The sequence below is a fragment of the Ambystoma mexicanum genome, chromosome 4q (assembly GCF_040938575.1).
Source record: "Ambystoma mexicanum isolate Mex_15411 chromosome 4q, UKY_AmexF1_1, whole genome shotgun sequence".
In the NCBI taxonomy this organism is placed as follows: domain Eukaryota; kingdom Metazoa; phylum Chordata; class Amphibia; order Caudata; family Ambystomatidae; genus Ambystoma; species Ambystoma mexicanum.
In genome coordinates, this window is record NC_090928.1 from 436,221,520 (window position 1) to 436,240,607 (window position 19,088).

The following is a 19,088-nucleotide window of genomic DNA, read 5'->3' on the forward strand; positions in this document are numbered from 1 at the left end:
ACAAATTTTATAAGCAACTGCCTCACATGTCAACAGTTCACGGCCGGTCACACGCTGAAGGTGATAAAAGGTGCTATACCCCGGCCAGAGGGACCCTTCCTACACATCCATATTGATATGTTGATATGAACAACGTATGTCAAGGAAATAGGTATATGATTGTAGTAGTATGTCCATTCTCCAGGTGGATTGACGCAGGACCCTGCTCACACCCAGATGCATTCAGAGCAGCTAAATTTCTAGTGAGGGAGGTCTTGCCCAGATGGGGAGTGTGCGAGGTACTGCGGTCAGACAATGGCCCGCACTTCGCCAATGAAATGTTCCAGCACATCACATCCTTACTGAGCATCAAACATAAATTTGCATATCACCCGCAGGCCAACGGTGTATGCGAACGCCTGAATGGCCTACTAAAAGAGGCAATTGCAAAAATACAGCAAACAACAAAGAAAAGTTGGTTGTATTGCCTCCCGCTCGCCCTATTTGAGTTGAGGAATAGGCCAGGCTCCGACCACCACCTCACCCCTCACGAGGTGGTGACCGGACGTCAAATGCGCCTTCCCCTAACGCCAACATCAAGAGCATTCACTGACTATGAAAACACTGCAACTGTTCTCGGTGATGAAATGTACCAATATGTGTCTTCCTTGATTACTAGTGTAGTGTTTGTGTCTCAACAGCTCGAGCACACGCGGGGCGGGTCTAAGAGTGAGCGACAAGAAGACGCGGACAAAGAATTGGAAAAAGAAAAACTGTGCAAAATTGCTAAAGGGGACCATGTGCTACTCTGCAATTTCAACAGAAAGTGGAACAGCCCACGTTTCACTGGCCCCCATCTGGTAGAGGAAGTATCAACGAGAGCAGTAAAGCTACAGGACAAACGCGCTTGGAATCACCTACACGACGTAAAGATCTGCAAACTCCAGACCTGCCCTAGCGTCACCGACAGGGCTATTGGGAGAACAGCAACAGCATTTCCAACGGAGGAAGAGACTTCTACCACAGCCAATGACCTAAGTGTCCCCCTACCATACCACCCCCCAGATTCCCCAGAGACAACTACTGAAATAGAGAAGGGCAATACCCATACCGCCCACCCCATGGTCACACGAGCAAAGAGTAAAGTGACCTCCACCAGTTGAGCCCTAAACCCTCTGCCTATCGATGTCCTACCTACTGCAGTAACCATCGGACTGAAGGACACTATCTTGCACATCTACACATGTAAACACTTGAATGTCCTTTTTTTTTCTTTCTCGCACATGCAGGTATCGCATATTATTGTACTGTTTAGAAAACAGATAAATAACGAAGTTCATTGCCCAGGAGTAGATGCTACCCTCAGACAATAACTACCCTGAAGAGCTATCACACCAATTTGTCTATCACATAAAAAGGCCAAAGTACCTGAAAAGAAGGAGGGTACGTGTCTACTACACAGCATTTCTCCTGGCCATAGAACAATCCATGCCCCACCTCCACCCATACTTGCCTGTCCTAAGAGATAGATCGATTAGATTGGCGTGGGAACAGCTCTTCGCCTGGGCACTGAATGACTACTTGATAGGGAGAGCTTGAAACCAACAACTAACACTAATAACAAGCACATTGAGTATTTTCAGACGGGCAACTTTAACGTCGCAAGAATTAGCTGCCGGACTGCAGCAAGGTAAGAGCAAAAAGCTGGTGAGATTAGCCTCTGTAATAAAGATGATAGGGATTTTGATGATCACCGGGTTCTTGGCTGCCTCTGTATGGCAGAACAATTATGCTATCAATATTTTGGCTGTACCCAAACCTAATATACCCCCACCACCGGCTGCAACAGGTGTTACGTCAGGTGGTACTAGCAAAATTCCACACAAGGGAAATAGAGTTAAACGCAGCACATACTCAGATAATAAAGGTATCGACAACTACATACAAGATTCAGCACACGTCTCGAACAACATGTGGTACAAACACATGACTCAAATAGGCAAGCAGACAACAGAAGACAGCTGCTACGTCTGCTCGTTGATCCTATACGCCATGAGCGCTTCTCGAACTTTCGTTGCCACAGAAATAGTTGAAAAGACAACACGATGTATAATATACTTGGCACTGTTCCAAACGAAAGGGAGATTTCAAGGGAGCACGGTGCACCTGGTATGGAAAACGCGAGACACATATCCATACGAAAACAACTTCCTCAATACTTATTTGAGTTACCACAAGTCCAGTTTACATGCTGAAGCGTTCAGATACATAACAAACGGCCTTGAAAAAGGAGAAACAAAGAAAGTAACACTACAATACCTACCATGTGATTGGTACGTCACTGAAGTTCCTGGTAAACAAGGATGTTGGGAAAGACCACTGATAACAATAATAGGGAAGGTGTACCTGGATAACAAATGGGACATAGGAGTGGTTGGCTGCAACATGGTAACGAGAGAGGACACTGCAACTATTGCTGAACACAACAACAGATGTTGGACGATTTGGATCAAGTACGCACCCATGCTAACGTGGATAGAGAAGGATGAAGACCCAATAACAATACTGCCGCTCTCTGCACCTAAGGTATGCTACCAACATAGAGGAGAAGTGAACGTGGGATACAACACCAACTGTGCAAGTGTGACGGAGTTACCTGAGGGGGGAGCGGGAACAGCGGTATTAATGGACCTTTACTGGGCCTGCGGAGACAAGGCATACCACACACTGCCCCCTCTGTGGAATGGTATATGCACGATGGTACACGTTAATGTACCATCACTAGTGGTACCACAGAAACATGTGAACGTGGCGAGCTTCCCTAAATGGATGAAGGAAACAAGAGGGATAAGAGATCTGTGCAATCCCAGAAGGGGCCAGAGGACCAAAACAACGGCGACGACACTGTCCTTAATAGAAAGAAAAGACAAGGAGAACCTCTGACAGGAAATTACCTATGCGGAAGGTCGGAAACAGCACTCACTTCAATCCCACCAGAACACAGACTATTCAGCAGAGCAGCAATGTTTTTCTCCTCAATAATACATCCGGGACTACAGGCTTACGCAAACGCAAAATGGCTCCAGATAACTCGATGGGAATTAATGATGACAATTAATTCCACAGTAAATGGATTCAACGCAATAAAAGAGGAACTGCGAGCAGTGAGGATGGTAGTACTACAGAACAGATATGTACTGGACCTCCTCACAGCAATGGAAGGAGGAGTTTGCGCAAAGATAGGGCAATCATGCTGCACATTCATTCCTGCTAACGATGCTGACAATGGTACACTGACAGAAGCAGTATCACAATTGGCCCAGATGCACTCCAAAATGATGGATGAAAGTAAAGGTGTGAAAAAGGATGGCAGCTGGTTTTCGCTATTATGGTCATGGATGCCATCGTGGCTGTCGGACGGGCTGAAGATTATAGTTGGATGTATCATTTTGGCTGGAGCTGCACTGATCATAATAAGATTTTGGAAGGCCCGGAAGGCACGCACCACAGACGAAATGACCGAAATGGTTGGTATGCACCCCTTGATGCCAGCAGATGACGGCCAACACACTGGCACCATAATAAAAGAGAGGGAGAAACTGCGCAACCAGATCATCACCAACCACCTGGACCCACCGTCTGTGAAACCCAAGGAGCTACGTAGGGAAATGGGTATACTGCACACCTGGAGGAACATGTGTATACGTGTATTGGTCATTTGAAGACCATGTCAACCACTATGGACATTTGGGAGGAGTAACTAAAATATGGAGAGTGAGAGGAGACAAGGAAAAGGATATGTTTGTGGTCGACAAGTCGACCAGAGGGGGGACTGAAGTGGGATAATGGAACACAAGGCTCCCACCAATCCCCTCACACCAATGGCCTAGAGGATCACGGCCCAGGCACCCGCCACGAGAGTAGTTTGCCCATCTACCAGACGACCAAATACCCTGGTACAAGAACATACGGATGTGCCCACCAGCCTGTCCTGCCCATGCCAACACCTGCGGCATGGATGAACTCGACTGAACCATGCAACAGTAAATGAACACATCGTTAGAGATGCCATGACGACTTAGCCACAGGTCAGCACACCCGTGCAAACAGGCACACTGGACACTCCTACACCAACCCACACGAAGAACATATTCAGTGCTATGACGTAGGTGACGGATACACTCACTGACGCGCATCTTTATTTTTTTTCACATAGGCTTTTCAAAATGCAGAAACGCAAGACGCATAATGAACTCATCTAAAACGCTTGCTGACGCTTCTCCTAAACCCATGCATTGCAATAAGAAATATAACGAAGACACGATACTGGGGATAAAGCAATATGATACCATAACCTAAAGCGCTGTGTATCAAACGTTTCCACCTATGCACCAGGCCCAAGTAGGCCGCAAGCAAGAGCTTCCATGAACATTGAATGAGCAAGAGCACAGTTGCTGACCCTGCAGAATGAGCCCGGCGATGACTGACAGTCAAGGGCACAATGTTGCAATCTCGTATGCCGCAAGCCGACACCGAGGTCACACCTGCAATTAAAACCAGGCACACAGTGGAAAATACAATATTAATTGTGCAGAATTCTGCCTCGACCACGGTCCCATCTCACGTGACCAAGCCAAACCTGACAGGGTGCCAGGCCCAGGAGGAGGGAGGCACCGAAACCACCCATTTCAAGACACAGGCAGATACAATTAAATGATTCAATGGACATCTGCGGCGGTGGGAGTAGTCGGCCTTCAGGCATACCAATAAATCTTCACGTTGTCTGCACATAACCATAGTGAAACATTGTTGCAAATGACAGGTGCACCGCGAGCTGGGAACAACTATGGTCCCAGACTGGGGGGCTCGTGCGTGGACCAATCAGAACATGGGGCTCTTATCACTGACGCCATTAACACCAATCCCCAGGGATCTTCATGTAACTATTTTCATGTATCAATTTGAAAGGACAACCCAATTATACCACCTGACTAACCCTCAACCACTAACAATGCTCTCTATATGTATGCTATACTAACCCTACCACTCGAGGAGCCAATCCAGAGTGGCGATAGATTTTTGCTAAACTTTCCCAGGGAACGCAAGTAGCGCGTCATACTAAGATAAAAAGGGCCTGCGAGCCCATCGACAGAGAGAGAGTCAGGACGGACGCGTACGTTCCTTGACCCATCCCTGCCATTTGTTCAATAAACAGCAGAACCACCTTGCTTCTTGCGTGTGCATCATACTCATTTTTTGGGATACACGGGAGGAGTTGGGGCCTCCCTGCCCGGAGGTCTGCGGACGGCTCAGCCGACCCCGGGAGAATTTCCCCCCAAATACTATTGTTTCTTACAGTGCATTGGGTTGAAAAACATTTTAACAGGATCTATTGACGAGGGAATATGGTTATGAAACAGGGACTTCTTGAACTGCACTCCTATGCTCTACCACTGAGTTAAACCCTTGAATGCTGAAAACTGCCCTTTTTTAAAATGGTGATAGAGTGGGTGACTGTATGGAACTTGTAGAACTAATGACATCAGTGCACTTCTGGTCAGCTCTACAAATTAATAGATTTCATTAAGGGCATATTATTGGTTTCCACCACAGTTTTATAACATTCATATGAGCTTCCAATGGACTATTTCAAACTGATAATATCACCAGTACAACTTGGGTGAATGTAAAACACAGCTTGTATCATATGAAGAAATCCTAAACAGTTTCATGGTGTTTACCCTATGTTTCAGGAGATGATTAGGAGTATTTCAAATGTAGAAATGTGTTGCTCATTACATAAAATGCTAACCTTGTAAATGTTTTCTTCAATTTATTTAATAAAAAAGATATTTCTACAGGTAAAACAGTTGAACAAGGAGCACCCAGATTCGAACTAGGGATCTCTTGATTTGCAGTCAAATGCTCTACCACTGAGCTATACCCCCAGTTTTGAAAAGTTCACCTTTATTAATTCAGTAATATGTACAAAGTGCAAGCAACATGCAATCACCATCAAAGCAATGCATTTTCAGCCACCAAACCCTCCTTATAAGTATATGGGGTGCGAAGGATGTCCTTTATCTGCCCTGGTAAAATACAGTGAGGTTTCCATTGCAAGAATTCATACATTTCGTATCACATGTAGATCTTGGAACATGGAAAAAAAATCTTTTGGCAAATGCACAAATTATGCAAAATGTAACTGCTTCTCTACTGCAGTTTGTTGATTTTGTGCTAAGAGCATAGTTAAACCCAATTGTTCATTGTTTTGTATATGAAATGATGATATATCCTATTGTTTCTTCCAGTGCATTGGGTTGAAAAACATTTTAACAGGATCTATTGAAGAGGGTATATGGTTATGAAACAGGGACTTCTTGAACTACACTCCTACGCTCTACCACTGACATAAACCTTTGAATGTTGAAAACTGCCCTTTTTTAAAAAGGTGATAGAGTGGGTGACTGTATGGAACTTGTAGAACTAATGACATCAGTGCACTTCTGGTCAGCTGTACAAATTAATACATTTCATTAAGGGCATATTATTGGTTTCCACCACAGTTTTATAACATTCATATGAGTGTCGGATGGTTTCTCCCGGGGTCGGCTGGGCCTTCCGCGGACCTCTGGGCTGGGAGGCCCCAACTCCTCCCGCGTATCCCAAAAATGAGTATGAGACACACACAAGAAGCAAGGTGGTTCTGCTGTTTATTGAATAACGGCAGGGATGGGTCTAGGATTGTACGCGTCCGTCCAGACTCTCGAAATTTGTGGGGCTCGCAGGCCCCTTTTTGCCTCAGTATGACGCGCTACTTGCGTCACCTGGGAAAGTTAGCAAAAACCCATCGCCACTCTGGATTGGTTCCTCGAGTGGTAGGGTTAGTATAGCATACGTCAAGAGAACGCTGTTAGTGGTTAAGGGTCAGTCAGGTGGTATACTTGGGTTGTCCCTTCTACTAGATACTTGAACATTTTTACACGAAGACCCCTAATGATTAGCTAATGTTAGTGGCATCAGTGATGAGTGCCCCATGTTCCGATTGGTCGACTCGCGAGCCCCCCAGCCTGGGACCATCGTTGTTCCCAGCTTGCGGTGTACCTGTCATTTGCAACAATATGTAACTATGTGTTCGTGCAGACAATGCGTGGATTTGCTCATATGCCTGAGAGCAGACCATTCCCATCGCTGTAGGTGTCCATTGGGTCATTTCATTGTTGGAGCCTGTGTCTCAAACGTGGGACCCAGGCGACTTCTCCCTCCTGGGTCTGGCACCCTGTCAGGTTTGGCTTGGTCACGTGAGGAGAGACCGTGGTTGAGGCAGAATTCTGCACATTTAAGGTTGTATTTTCCACTGTGTGTCTGGCTTAGCTTGCAGGTGTGACCTTGGCGTCGGCTGGTGGCATGCGAGTTGCAACATCGCTACCTTGGCTGTCAGTTCGCGCTGGGCGCGTTCTTCAGGGTCAGCAATTGAACTCTTGCTCGTCCAATGTTCATGGAGGCTCTTGCTTGCGGCCTGCTTGGGCCTGGTGCATAGGTGGGGATGTTTAATGCACGGCACTTTAAGTTGTGGTATCACATTGCTTCATATGCGGGATCATGTCTACGTTGTATTTTCATCACAATGTAAGGGTTAGGAGAAGCGTCAGCAAGCATTTAGATGAGTGTTTTGTGCGTCTTGCGTTTCTGCATTTCGAAAAAACCTATGTGAAAAATAATAAAGATGCGCGTCAGTGGGTGTGTCCGTCACCTACGTCATAGCACTGAGTATCTTCTTAGTGTGGATTGGAGTGGGGGTGTCCAGTGTGCATGGTTGGACGGGTGTTCTGACAGTTGGCTAGGTCGTCCTGGCATCTCTAACGACTGTTGAAGGGTTTAGTCGAGTTCATCCATGCCGCAGGTGTCGGCTTGAGCAGGGCAGGCTGGTGGGCAGGCTGATGGGCACATCCGTATGTTCCTGTACCAGGTATTTGGTCGTCTGGTAGATAGGCTAATTCATCTTGTGGTGGGTGTCTGGGTCGCGATCCTCTAGGCCAGGGGCGCGAGGAGATTGGGTGGAGTCTTTTCTCCCACTTCATGAGCTTCCAATGGACTATTTCAAACTGATAATATCACCAGTAGAACTTGGGTGATATGATATGATATGATATGGCATTTGTAACGCGCCTATACACAAGTGTTTCAAGGCGCAACGAGGCAGGGAGGGGGGAACAAGGGGAAGACAGACAACGATCCTACTAGGCCAGGTGTCATTCAGACCGCGCAAGTGCAGGGGTAGGGGGAAGGGAAAAAGTGCAAGGGGAAGGGGGAGGGGGGAGTGCAGTACAAATAAGTAGAATAGAAATAAAATAATAAATAAATAGGGCCAGCTGGTGGCAAGTGCAAGGTAAGTGCAGACAAGTGCTGGGGGGGAGGCTGTAGGGATACAGAGACAGTCCCGCAGTGCAGGGGTTGCCAGGGAGGCAGTGCAAGTGAAGAGTGACTGGGCCCAGGACCGAGGTCGGTGAGAGTGGCCCAGTTGCAGAATCAGTGCAGTTTTGGTGAAGAATTTAGCAGGGGAGAGGGAGAGAGAAAGCAGAAGTGAAGAGGAAGGTTTTGAGGTGCTTCTGGAACCGGAGATGGTTCTCGTCAAGTTTCAGGGAGGCAGGAAGGCTGTTCCAGAGGGAGGCCCCTGCCGCGGAGAGAGATCTACCCCCAGCTCGTTGCTTCGAGAAGCGGCTGACCCTGAGGGAGTTGGAGACGGATGAGCGTAGGTCTCGGGAAGAAAGATATTTTGGAAGAGAGAGTTGAAGGCATTTAGGCCCCAGGCCCCAGAAGGCCTTGTGGACAATGCAGAGGGTTTTGAACTTAATCCTCGCAGCCACTGGGAGCCAGTGTAGAGATTTCAGTCCTGGAGAGATACGGTCCCTGGGCTTGAGGCCAAGGACAAGTCTCGCAGTTCTGTTCTGGATGAGTTGCAGAGGGCGGAGAGTGGAGGCAGGCAGATTAAGATAGAGGCTGTTACAGTAGTCCAGCTTCGAGAGACCCAGGGCTCGGGAGACAGTGAGCTTCTGGGGGAAGGAGAGGAAGGGAAGAATACCTCTGAGGAGGTGCAGCTGGTAGTGTGACTTCTTAGAGACGTCAGATATATGAGGAGAGAAGGAGAGTGTGGAGTCGAAGATGACCCCGAGGTTTTTTGCCTTGCAGGTAGGAGCAGGAAGAGGGCCCAGAGAGGCCGGCCAGAGAGCTGCAGGGAAGGAGGGAGTGGGTGTGCCGATGAGTAGGATCTCAGTCTTACTAGCATTAAGGCAGAGGTCATTGGCAGCACACCATTCCTGGATAGCAGACAGACAGTCAGAGATGAGGGAGGGAGAGGAGGAGGACGAGGGTAGCCTGAAAATGAGCTGGGTATCGTCCGCATAGCACTGAAAGTTGGGGCAGAGGGTGGCGATGCGGTGGGCAAGGAGTGCCAGATACTGGTTGAACAGCCAGGGAGAGAGATTAGATCCCTTGGGAACGCCACAGGTGGAGAAGAAGATGTCAGAGATGAAGGACCCAAGTTGGACCTGGGAGGGTCGATTGGAAAGGAAAGAGGTCAGCCACGCCAGAGCCTGACCAGTGATACCCATGTTATCACGGAGACGGTTGAGCAGGATGGCATGGTTGACAGTGTCAAAGGCAGAAGAGAGATCGAGCAGAATGAGAACACACGGAGTGTTGGAGTCGAGGTTCAAGAGCAGGTCCTCACGGATGTTCAGGAGAGCAGTTTCCGTGCTTCTGGCCGCTCTGAAGCCAGATTGATGGTCATGGAGACTATCAACAGCTTCAGCATGGAGGTTAAGCTGGGAGATGGCCAGTTTCTCCAGGAGCTTGCCCAGGAAGGGAGTGATGGAGATTGGGCGATAGTTAGCCGGACAGGAGGGGTCGGCAGAGGGTTTCTTAAGGAGAGGGTGCACAAGGGAGTGCTTGAGGGGGGATGGGAAGACTCCAGAGGTGAAGGAGTGGTTGCAAAAGTCAGCCAGGGCAGGAGCCAGGGAGTCAATGTGGTCCTTGATAGTTTTGGAGGAACAGGGGTGAATCTGTTTAGACGAGACTTTCATAGATCGGACTTGTCTGGAAACCTCGTCAGCAGAAAAAAGGGGAAAGGCAGAGAAGGAGGGAGGAGGGGTGGCTGCAGAAGGGCCAGAGGAAGAGCAGGGAAGAGAGGGGGGGAGGTGATAGGAGGAGAGTGAGGACAGGATGTCCTGAGTTTTAGAGATGAAGTGGAAGGCCAGTGCAGTGCAGAGGGCCTGGGAGGGGACAGGAGAGGTAGAGACTGCAGCAGGGTTGGCAAGCTCCTTGCAGATTTTAAAGAGTTCAGCCGAGTTGTTAGATGCCGCAGAGATGCGGGCTTGGATAAGGGCTCTCTTCTTGGTGAGAACAGAGAGACGGTATTGCCTTTGGAGCAGGCGGCAGGCCAGTTTGTCAGAGGATGAACATGAAGCACGCCATTTCCTCTCTGCCACCCTGCAATTGCGTTTTAGGGTGACGTGATCCGAATCATACCAGGAGTTACATTTGGCTTTGGGCTTCAGGCGGATTTTCATGACAGGGGCAAGGATATCAAGAGTATCACATATAGCAGAGTGGAGCAAGGAGAGGGCTGTGTCAGGGTGGAAGTCAGCCGAAGGGGGAGGGGGGGCGAGAAGGTGGCAGCGAAAGCCGCAACTGACACGCGCTTCATGGGTCGGATGACCGAGAAGGTGGGTGGCAATGATGAGGGTGGCTTTGCCTGTGGGGTAGGGAGGGTGAGGTGGGAGGATAGGAGAAAGTGATCACTCCAGGAGAGAGGAGTGGAGAGAGGGACAGAGAGGGGAAGGTCAGAAGAGATCAGAGCATCAGGAGTGTGCCCTGCAGAATGTGTAGGCCCAGACGGGAGAATAGAGAGTGAGAGAGAGTCGCAGAGGTCACGAAAGAGTCCAGTGGGGGGACAGGAGGCATCTAGGTGGATGTTAAAGTCACCAAGAAAGAGGAGTTCAGTGGTAGAGGACTGGAGTGAGGAGGAGAGGTCAGCCCACTCAGAGAGGAAGGAGGACATTTGACCGGGTGGCCGATAGATAGTATCCACGGTAAGGAAATGGCTAGGAGAGAGAGAGAGTCGGCAGACAAGACATTCAAAAGAGGAGTAGGTCTGCATAGGAGTGACAGTGGCAGGAATCCACTCAGGGAAGATAAGGGCAACACCCCACCCTGCACGGTTGGGCCTGGACACAGAGAGGATCTTGTAACCTTCAGGTAGGAGTGTGTCAAAGCTCGTGACAGAGCTGGCTGTGAACCATGTCTCAGTGAGACCGAGGACGTCAAGGTCCAGTTCCTCAAGAATGCGACAGATATCGGAGGAATGCTTGATGGCAGAGCGAGAGTTAAGAGTCGCAAAGTGGAGAAGGTTGCCATCCTTGAAGGACTTCCGGGGAGGGGTACAGATCAGAGGTTTGCCTTTTGGAGGTGTAGAAGAAGGAGGTGAAGAGGGAGTGCGAGAGGGGGCAGGGAGGGAGGGTAGAGGCAAGGTAGCCGAAGACAGGGAGGGGGACAGCAGGGGAGGAAAGGAAGTTGATGAGGCGAGGGAAGCGTCTATCAAAGAGGTGAAGGTTGGCCTGAGGGCCTTGGACCAAGACGGTCCCATTAGCGTACACATTAATGATGGCCTTAGAGGAGCGGAAGGGGGCCAAGAGGACATCCCAACGGGTGCCACCATTAATGGGAGAAGAGGAAAAAGGAGAGAGCACAGAGACCATATGAAGGGTCCATAGGTCAGGTGAAGGCGCGAAAAAGAGGATGTCAGTGAGAGTTTCCTTAGAGCAGGCACTAGTGTAGGTGTCAGCGATAGGGAGGCCTGGGTTGGAGACCAGGATGTCCTTTTTAAACTTTTTCCTACCAGATTTAGTGAGGAGAGCAGGATAGTCAATAGAGAAGCAGTTAGAGAAGATAGGCGAGATAGAGAATGTAAAACACAGCTTGTATCATATGAAGAAATCCTAAACAGCTTAATGGTGTTTACCCTATGTTTCAGGTGATGATCAGGAGTATTTCAAATGTAGAAATGTGTTGCTCATTACATAAAATGCTAAGATTGTAAATGTTTACTTCAATTTATTTAATTAAAAAAATATTTCTACTGGTTAAACAGTTGGACAAGGGGGCACCCAGATTTGAAGTAGGAACCTTTTGATTTGCAGGGAAATGCTCTACCCCCGAGCTATACCCGCATTTCTGAAATATTCACCTTTATTTATTCAGTAATATGTACAAAGTGGAAGCAACATGCAATCACCATCAAAGCAATGCATTTTCAGCCACCAAACCCTCCTTATAAGTATAAGGGGTACAAAAATGTCCTTTATCTGCCTTGGTAAAATACAACGAGGTTTCCATTGCAAGAATTCATACATTTCGTATCACATGTAGATCTTGGAACATGGAAAAAAAACGTTAGTCAAATGCACAAATTCTGCAAAATGTAACTGTTTCTCTACTGCAGTTTGATGATTTGTGCTAAGAGCATAGTTAAACCCAATTGTTCATTGTTTTGTATATGAAACGATGATATATCTTATTGTTTCTTACAGTGCATTGGGTTGAAAAACATTTTAACATGATCTATTGAAAAGGGTATATGGTTATGAAACAGGGATTTCTTGAACTGCACTCCTACGTTGTACCACTGATTTAAACATTTGAATGCAGAAAACTGCCCTTTTTTAAAAAGGTGATAGAGTGGGTGACTGTATGGAACTTGTAGAACTAATGACATCAGTGCACTTCTGGTGAGATGTACAAATTAATACATTTCATTAAGGGCATATTATTGTTTTCCACCACAGTTTTATAACATTCATATGAGCTTCCAATGGACTATTTCAAACTGATTAAACTGATTATATCACCAGTACAACTTGGGTGAATGTAAAACACAGCTTGTATCATATGAATAAATCCTAAACAGCGTAATGGTGTTTACCCTATGTTTCAGGTGATGATCAGGAGTATTTCAAATGTAGAAATGTGTTGCTCATTACATAAAATGCTAAGATTGTAAATGTTTACTTCAATTCATTTAATTAAAAAAATATTTCTACTGGTAAAACAGTTGGACAAAGGGGGCACCCAGATTTGAATTAGGGACCTCTTGACCTGCAGATCAAATGCTCTACCACTGAGCTATACCCCCAATTCTGAAATATTCACCTATATTAATTCAGTAATATGTACAAAGTGAAAGCAACATACAATCACCATCAAAGCAATGCATTTTCAGCCACCAAACCCTTCTTATAACTATAAGGGGTACACAAGATGTCCTTTATCTGCCTTGGTAAAATACAGTGAGGTTTCCATTTCAAGAATTCATACATTTCGTATCACATGTAGATCTTGGAACATGGCAAAAAAACCATTGTCAAATGCACAAATTCTGCAAAATGTAACTGCTTCTCTACTGCAGTTTGATGATTTGTGCTAAGAGCATAGTTAAACCCAATTGTTCATTGTTTTGTATATGAAACGATGATATATCTTATTGTTTCTTACAGTGCATTGGGTTGAAAAACATTTTAACATGATCTATTGAAAAGGGTATATGGTTATGAAACAGGGATTTCTTGAACTGCACTCCTACGCTCTACCACTGACATAAACCCTTGAATGCTGAAAGCTGCCCTTTTTTAAAAAGGTGATAGAGTGGGTGACTGTATGGAACTTGTAGAACTAATGACATCAGTGCACTTCTGGTCAGCTGTACAAATTAATACATTTCATTGAGGGCATATTATTGGTTTCCACCACCGTTTTATAACATTCATATGAGCTTCCAATGGACTATTTCAAACTGATAATATCACCAGTAGAACTTGGGTGAATGTAAAACACAGCGTGTATCATACAAAGAAATCCAAAACAGCTTCATGATGTGTACCCTATGTTTCAGGAGATGATCAGGAGTATTTCAAATGTAGAAATGTGTTGCTCATTACATAAAATGCTAAGATTGTGAATGTTTTCTTCAATTTATTTAAAAAAAATATTTCTACAGGTAAAACAGTTGGGCAAGGGGGCACCCAGATTTGAACTCAGGACTTCTTGATCTGCAGTCAAATGCTCTACCACTGAGCTATACCCCCAGTTCTGAAATGTTCACCTTTATTAATTCAGTAATATGTACAAAGTGCAAGCAACATGCAATCACCATCAAAGCAATTCATTTTCAGCCACCAAACCCTCCTTATAAGTATGTGGGGTGCGAGTGATGTCCTTTATCTGCCTTGGTAAAATACAGTGAGGTTTCTATTGCAAGTATTCATACATTTCGTATCACATGTAGATATTGGAACATGGGAAAAAAACTTTTGTCAAATGCACAAATTCTGCAAAACGTAGCAGCTTCTCTACTGCAGTTTGTTGATTTTGTGCTAAGAGCATAGTTAAACCCAATTGTTCATTGTTTTGTATATGAAATGATGATATATCTTATTGTTTCTTACAGTGCATTGGGTTGAAAAACATTTTAACAGGGTCTATTGAAAAGGGTATATGGTTATGAAACAGGGATTTCTTGAACTGCACTCCTACGCTCTACCACTGACATAAACCCTTGAATGCTGAAAACTGCCCTTTTTTAAAAAGGTGATAGAGTGGGTGACTGTATGGAACTTGTAGAACTAATGACATCAGTGCACTTCTGGTCAGCTGTGCAAATTAATACATTTCATTGAGGGCATATTATTGGTTTCCACCACAGTTTTATAACATTCATATGAGCTTCCAATGGACTATTTCAAACTGATAATATCACCAGTAGAACTTGGGTGAATGTAAAACACAGCTTGTATCATACGAAGAAATGCTAAACAGCTTAATGGTATTTACCCTATGTTTCAGGTGATGATCAGGAGCATTTTAAATGTAGAAATGTGTTGCTCATTACATAAAGTGCTAAAATTGTAAATGTTTTGTTCAATTTATTTAATTAAAAAAATATTTCTACAGGTAAAACAGTTGGAAAAGGGGGCAACCAGATTTGAACTAGGGATCTCTTGATCTGCAGTCAAATGCTCTACCACTGAGCTATACCCCCGATTCTGGAATGTTCACCTATATTAATTCAGTAATATGTACAAAGTGGAAGCAACATGGAATCACCATCAAAGCAATGCATTTTCAGCCACCAAACCCTCCTTATAACTATAAGGGGTACATAAAATGTCCTTTATCTGGCTTGGTAAAATACAGTGAGGTTTCCATTACAAGAATTCATACATTTCGTATCACATGTAGATATTGGAACATGGAAAAAAAATCCTTTGTCAAATGCACAAATTCTGCAAAATGTAACTGCTTCTCTACTGCAGTTTGTTGATTTTGTGCTAAGAGCATAGTTAAACCCAATTGTTTATTGTTTTGTATATGAAATGATGATATATCTTATTGTTTCTTACAGTGCATTGGGTTGAAAAACATTTTAACAGGATCTATTGAAAAGGGTATATGGTTATGAAACAGGAACCTCTTGAACTGCACTCCTACGCTCTACCACTGACATAAACCCTTGAATGCTGAAAACTGCACTTTTTTAAATAGGTGATAGAGTCGGTGACTGTATGGAACTTGTAGAACTAATGACATCAGTGTACTTCTGGCCAGCTGTGCAAATTAATACATTTCATTAAGGACATATTATTGATTTCCACCACAGTTTTATAACATTCATATGAGCTTCGAATGAACTATTTCAAACTGATAATATCACCAGTAGAACTTGGGTCAATGTAAAACACAGCTTGTATCATACGAAGAAATCCTAAACAGCTTAATGGTGTTTACCCTATGTTTCAAGTGATGATCAGGAGTATTTCAAATGGAGAAATGTGTTGCTCATTACATAAAATGCTAAGATTGTAAATGTTTACTTCAATTTATTTAAAAGAATACATGTTAAACAGTTGGACAAGGGGGCACCCAGATTTGAACTAGGGACCTCTTGATCTGCAGTCAAATGCTGTACCACTGAGCTATACCCCCAGTTCTGTAATGTTTTCCTTTATTAATTCACTAATATGTACAAAGTGCAAGCAACATGCAATCATCATCAAAGCAAAGCATTTTCAGCCTCCAAACCCTCCTTATAAGTATATGGGGTGCAAAGGATGTCCTTTATCTGCCTTGGTAAAATACAGTGAGGTTTCCATTGCAAGAATTCATACGTTTCGTATCACATGTAGATCTTGGAACATGGAAAAAAAACGTTTGTCAAATGCACAAATTCTGCAAAATGTAACTGCTCTACTGCAGTTTGTTGATTTTGTGCTAAGAGCATAGTTAAACCCAATTGTTCATTGTTTTGTATATGGAATGATGATATATCCTATTGTTTCTTACAGTGCATTGGGTTGAAAAACATTTTTACGGGATCTATTGAAGAGGGTATATGGTTATGAAACATGGACTTCTTGAACTACACTCCTACGCTCTACCACTGACATAAACCCTTGAATGCTGAAAACTGCCCTTTTTTAAAAAGGTGATAGAGTGGGTGACTGTATGGAACTTGTAGAACTAATGACATCAGTGCACCTCTGGTCAGCTGTACACATTAATGCATTTCATTAAGGGTATATAATTGGTTTCCACCACAGTTTTATAACATTCATATGAGCTTCCAATGGACTATTTCAAACTGATAATATCACCAGTAGAACTTGGGTGAAAATAAAACACAGCTTGTATCATACGAAGAAATCCTAAAAAGCTTAATGGTGTTTACCCTATGTTTCAGGTGATGATCAGGAGTATTTCAAATGTAGAAATTACATTACATAAAATGATAAGATTGTTAATGTTTACTTCAATTTATTTAATTAAAAAAAGATTTCTACAGGTAAAACAGTTGGACAAGGTAGCACCCAGATTTGAACTAGGGACCTGTTGACCTGCAGTCAAATTCTGTACCGCTGAGCTATTCCCCCCATTCTGAAATGTTTACCTATATTAATTCAGTAATATGTACAAAGTAGAAGCTACATGCAATCACCATCAAAGCAATGCATTTTCAGCCACCAAACCCTCCTTATAACTATAAGGGGTACACAAGATGTCCTTTATCTGCCTTGGTAAAATACAGTGAGGTTTCCATTGCAAGAATTCATACATTTCGTATCACATGTAGATATTGGAACATGGAAAAAAAACTTTTGTCAAATGCACAAATTCTGCAAAATGTAACTGCTTCTCTGCTGCAGTTTTTTGATTTTGTGCTAAGAGCATAGTTAAACCCAATTGTGCATTGTTTTGTATATGAAATGATGATATATCCTATTGTTTCTTACAGTGCATTGGGTTGAAAAACATTTTAACAGGATCTATTGAAGAGGGGATATGGTTATGAAACAGGGATCTCTTGAACTACACTGCTACGCTCTACCACTGACATAAACCCTTAAATGCTGAAAACTGCCCTTTTTTAAAAAGGTGATAGAGTGGGTGACTGTATGGAACTTGTAGAACTAATGACATCAGTGCACTTCTGGTCAGCTGTACAAATTAATACATTTCATTAAGGGCATATTATTGGTTTCCACCACAGTTTTATAACATTCATATGAGCTTCCAATGGACTATTTCAAACTGATAATATCACCAGTAGAACTTGGGTGAATGTAAAACACAGCTTGTATCATACGAAGAAATCCTAAACAGCTTAATGGTGTTTACCCTATGTTTCAGGTGATGATCAGGAGTATTTCAAATGTAGAAATGTGTTGCTCATTACATAAAATGCTAAGATTGTAAATGTTTTCTTCAATTTATTTAAAAAAAATTTTTTAAGGTGAAACAGATGGACAAGGGGGCACCCAGATTTGAACTAGGCAGCTCTTGATCTGCAGTCAAATGCTTTACCACTGAACTATACCCCGAAATCTGAAATTTTCACCTATATTAATTCAGTAATATGTACAAAGTAGAAGCAACATACAATCACCATCAAAGCAATGCATTTTCAGCCACCAAACCCTCCTTATAACTATAAGGGGTACACACGATGTCCTTTATCGGCCTTGGTAAAATACAGTGAGGTTTCCATTGCAATAATTCATAAATTTCCTATCACATGTAGATATTGGAACATGGAAAAAAAACCTTTGTCAAATGCACAAATTCTGCAAAACGTAACTGCTTCTCTACTGCAGTTTGTTGATTTTGTGCTAAGAGCATAGTTAAAACCAATTGTTCATTGTTTTGTATATGAAATGATGATATATCCTATTGTTTCTTACAGTGCATTGGGTTGAAAAACATTTTAACAGGATCTATTGAAAAGGGCATATGGTTATGAAACAGGGACTTCTTGAACTGCACTCCTACGCTCTACCACTGACATAAACCCTTGAATGCTGAAAACTGCACTTTTTTAAAAAGGTGATAGAGTGGGTGACTGTATGGAACTTGTAGAACTAATGACATCAGTGCACTTCTGGTCAGCTGTACAAATTAATACATTTCATTGAGGGCATATTATTGGTTTCCACCACAGTTTTATAACATTCATATGAGTTTCCACTGGACTATTTCAGACTGATAATATCACCAGTAGAACTTGGGTGAATGTAAAACACAGCTTGTATCATACGAAAAAATCCTAAACAGCTTCATGGTGTTTACCCTATGTTTCAGGAGATGATCAGGAGTATTTCAAATGTAGAAATATGTTGCTCATTACATAAAATGCTAAGATTGTAAATGTTTTCTTCAATTTATTTAAAAAATTACTTCTACAGGTGAAACAGATGGACAAGGGGGCACCCAGATTTGAACTATGCATCTCGTGATCTGCAGTCAAATGCTCTACCACTGAACTATTCCCCCAAATCTGAAATTTTCACCTTTATTAATTCAGTAATATGTACAAAGTAGAAGCAACATACAATCACCATCAACGCAATGCATTTTCAGCCACCAAACCCTCCTTATAACTATAAGGGGTACACACGATGTCCTTTATCGGCCTTGGTAAAATACAGTGAGGTTTCCATTGCAATAATTCATAAATTTCGTATCACATGTAGATATTGGAACATGGAAAAAAAACCTTTGTCAAA

At 43.7% G+C, this 19,088-nt stretch overlaps 2 non-coding genes across 2 annotated transcripts; both read right to left on the reverse strand.

Annotated features, from left to right (window-relative positions):
• Positions 1-5,855: 5,855 nt before the first annotated feature.
• On the reverse strand, positions 5,856-5,927 carry TRNAC-GCA (transfer RNA cysteine (anticodon GCA)). Its single transcript has one exon. It is a non-coding gene; the product is annotated as a tRNA-Cys (tRNA).
• A 10,015-nt stretch (positions 5,928-15,942) lies between these two features.
• On the reverse strand, positions 15,943-16,014 carry TRNAC-GCA (transfer RNA cysteine (anticodon GCA)). The gene has a single exon. It is a non-coding gene; the product is annotated as a tRNA-Cys (tRNA).
• Between the last annotated feature and the right edge of the window lie 3,074 nt (positions 16,015-19,088).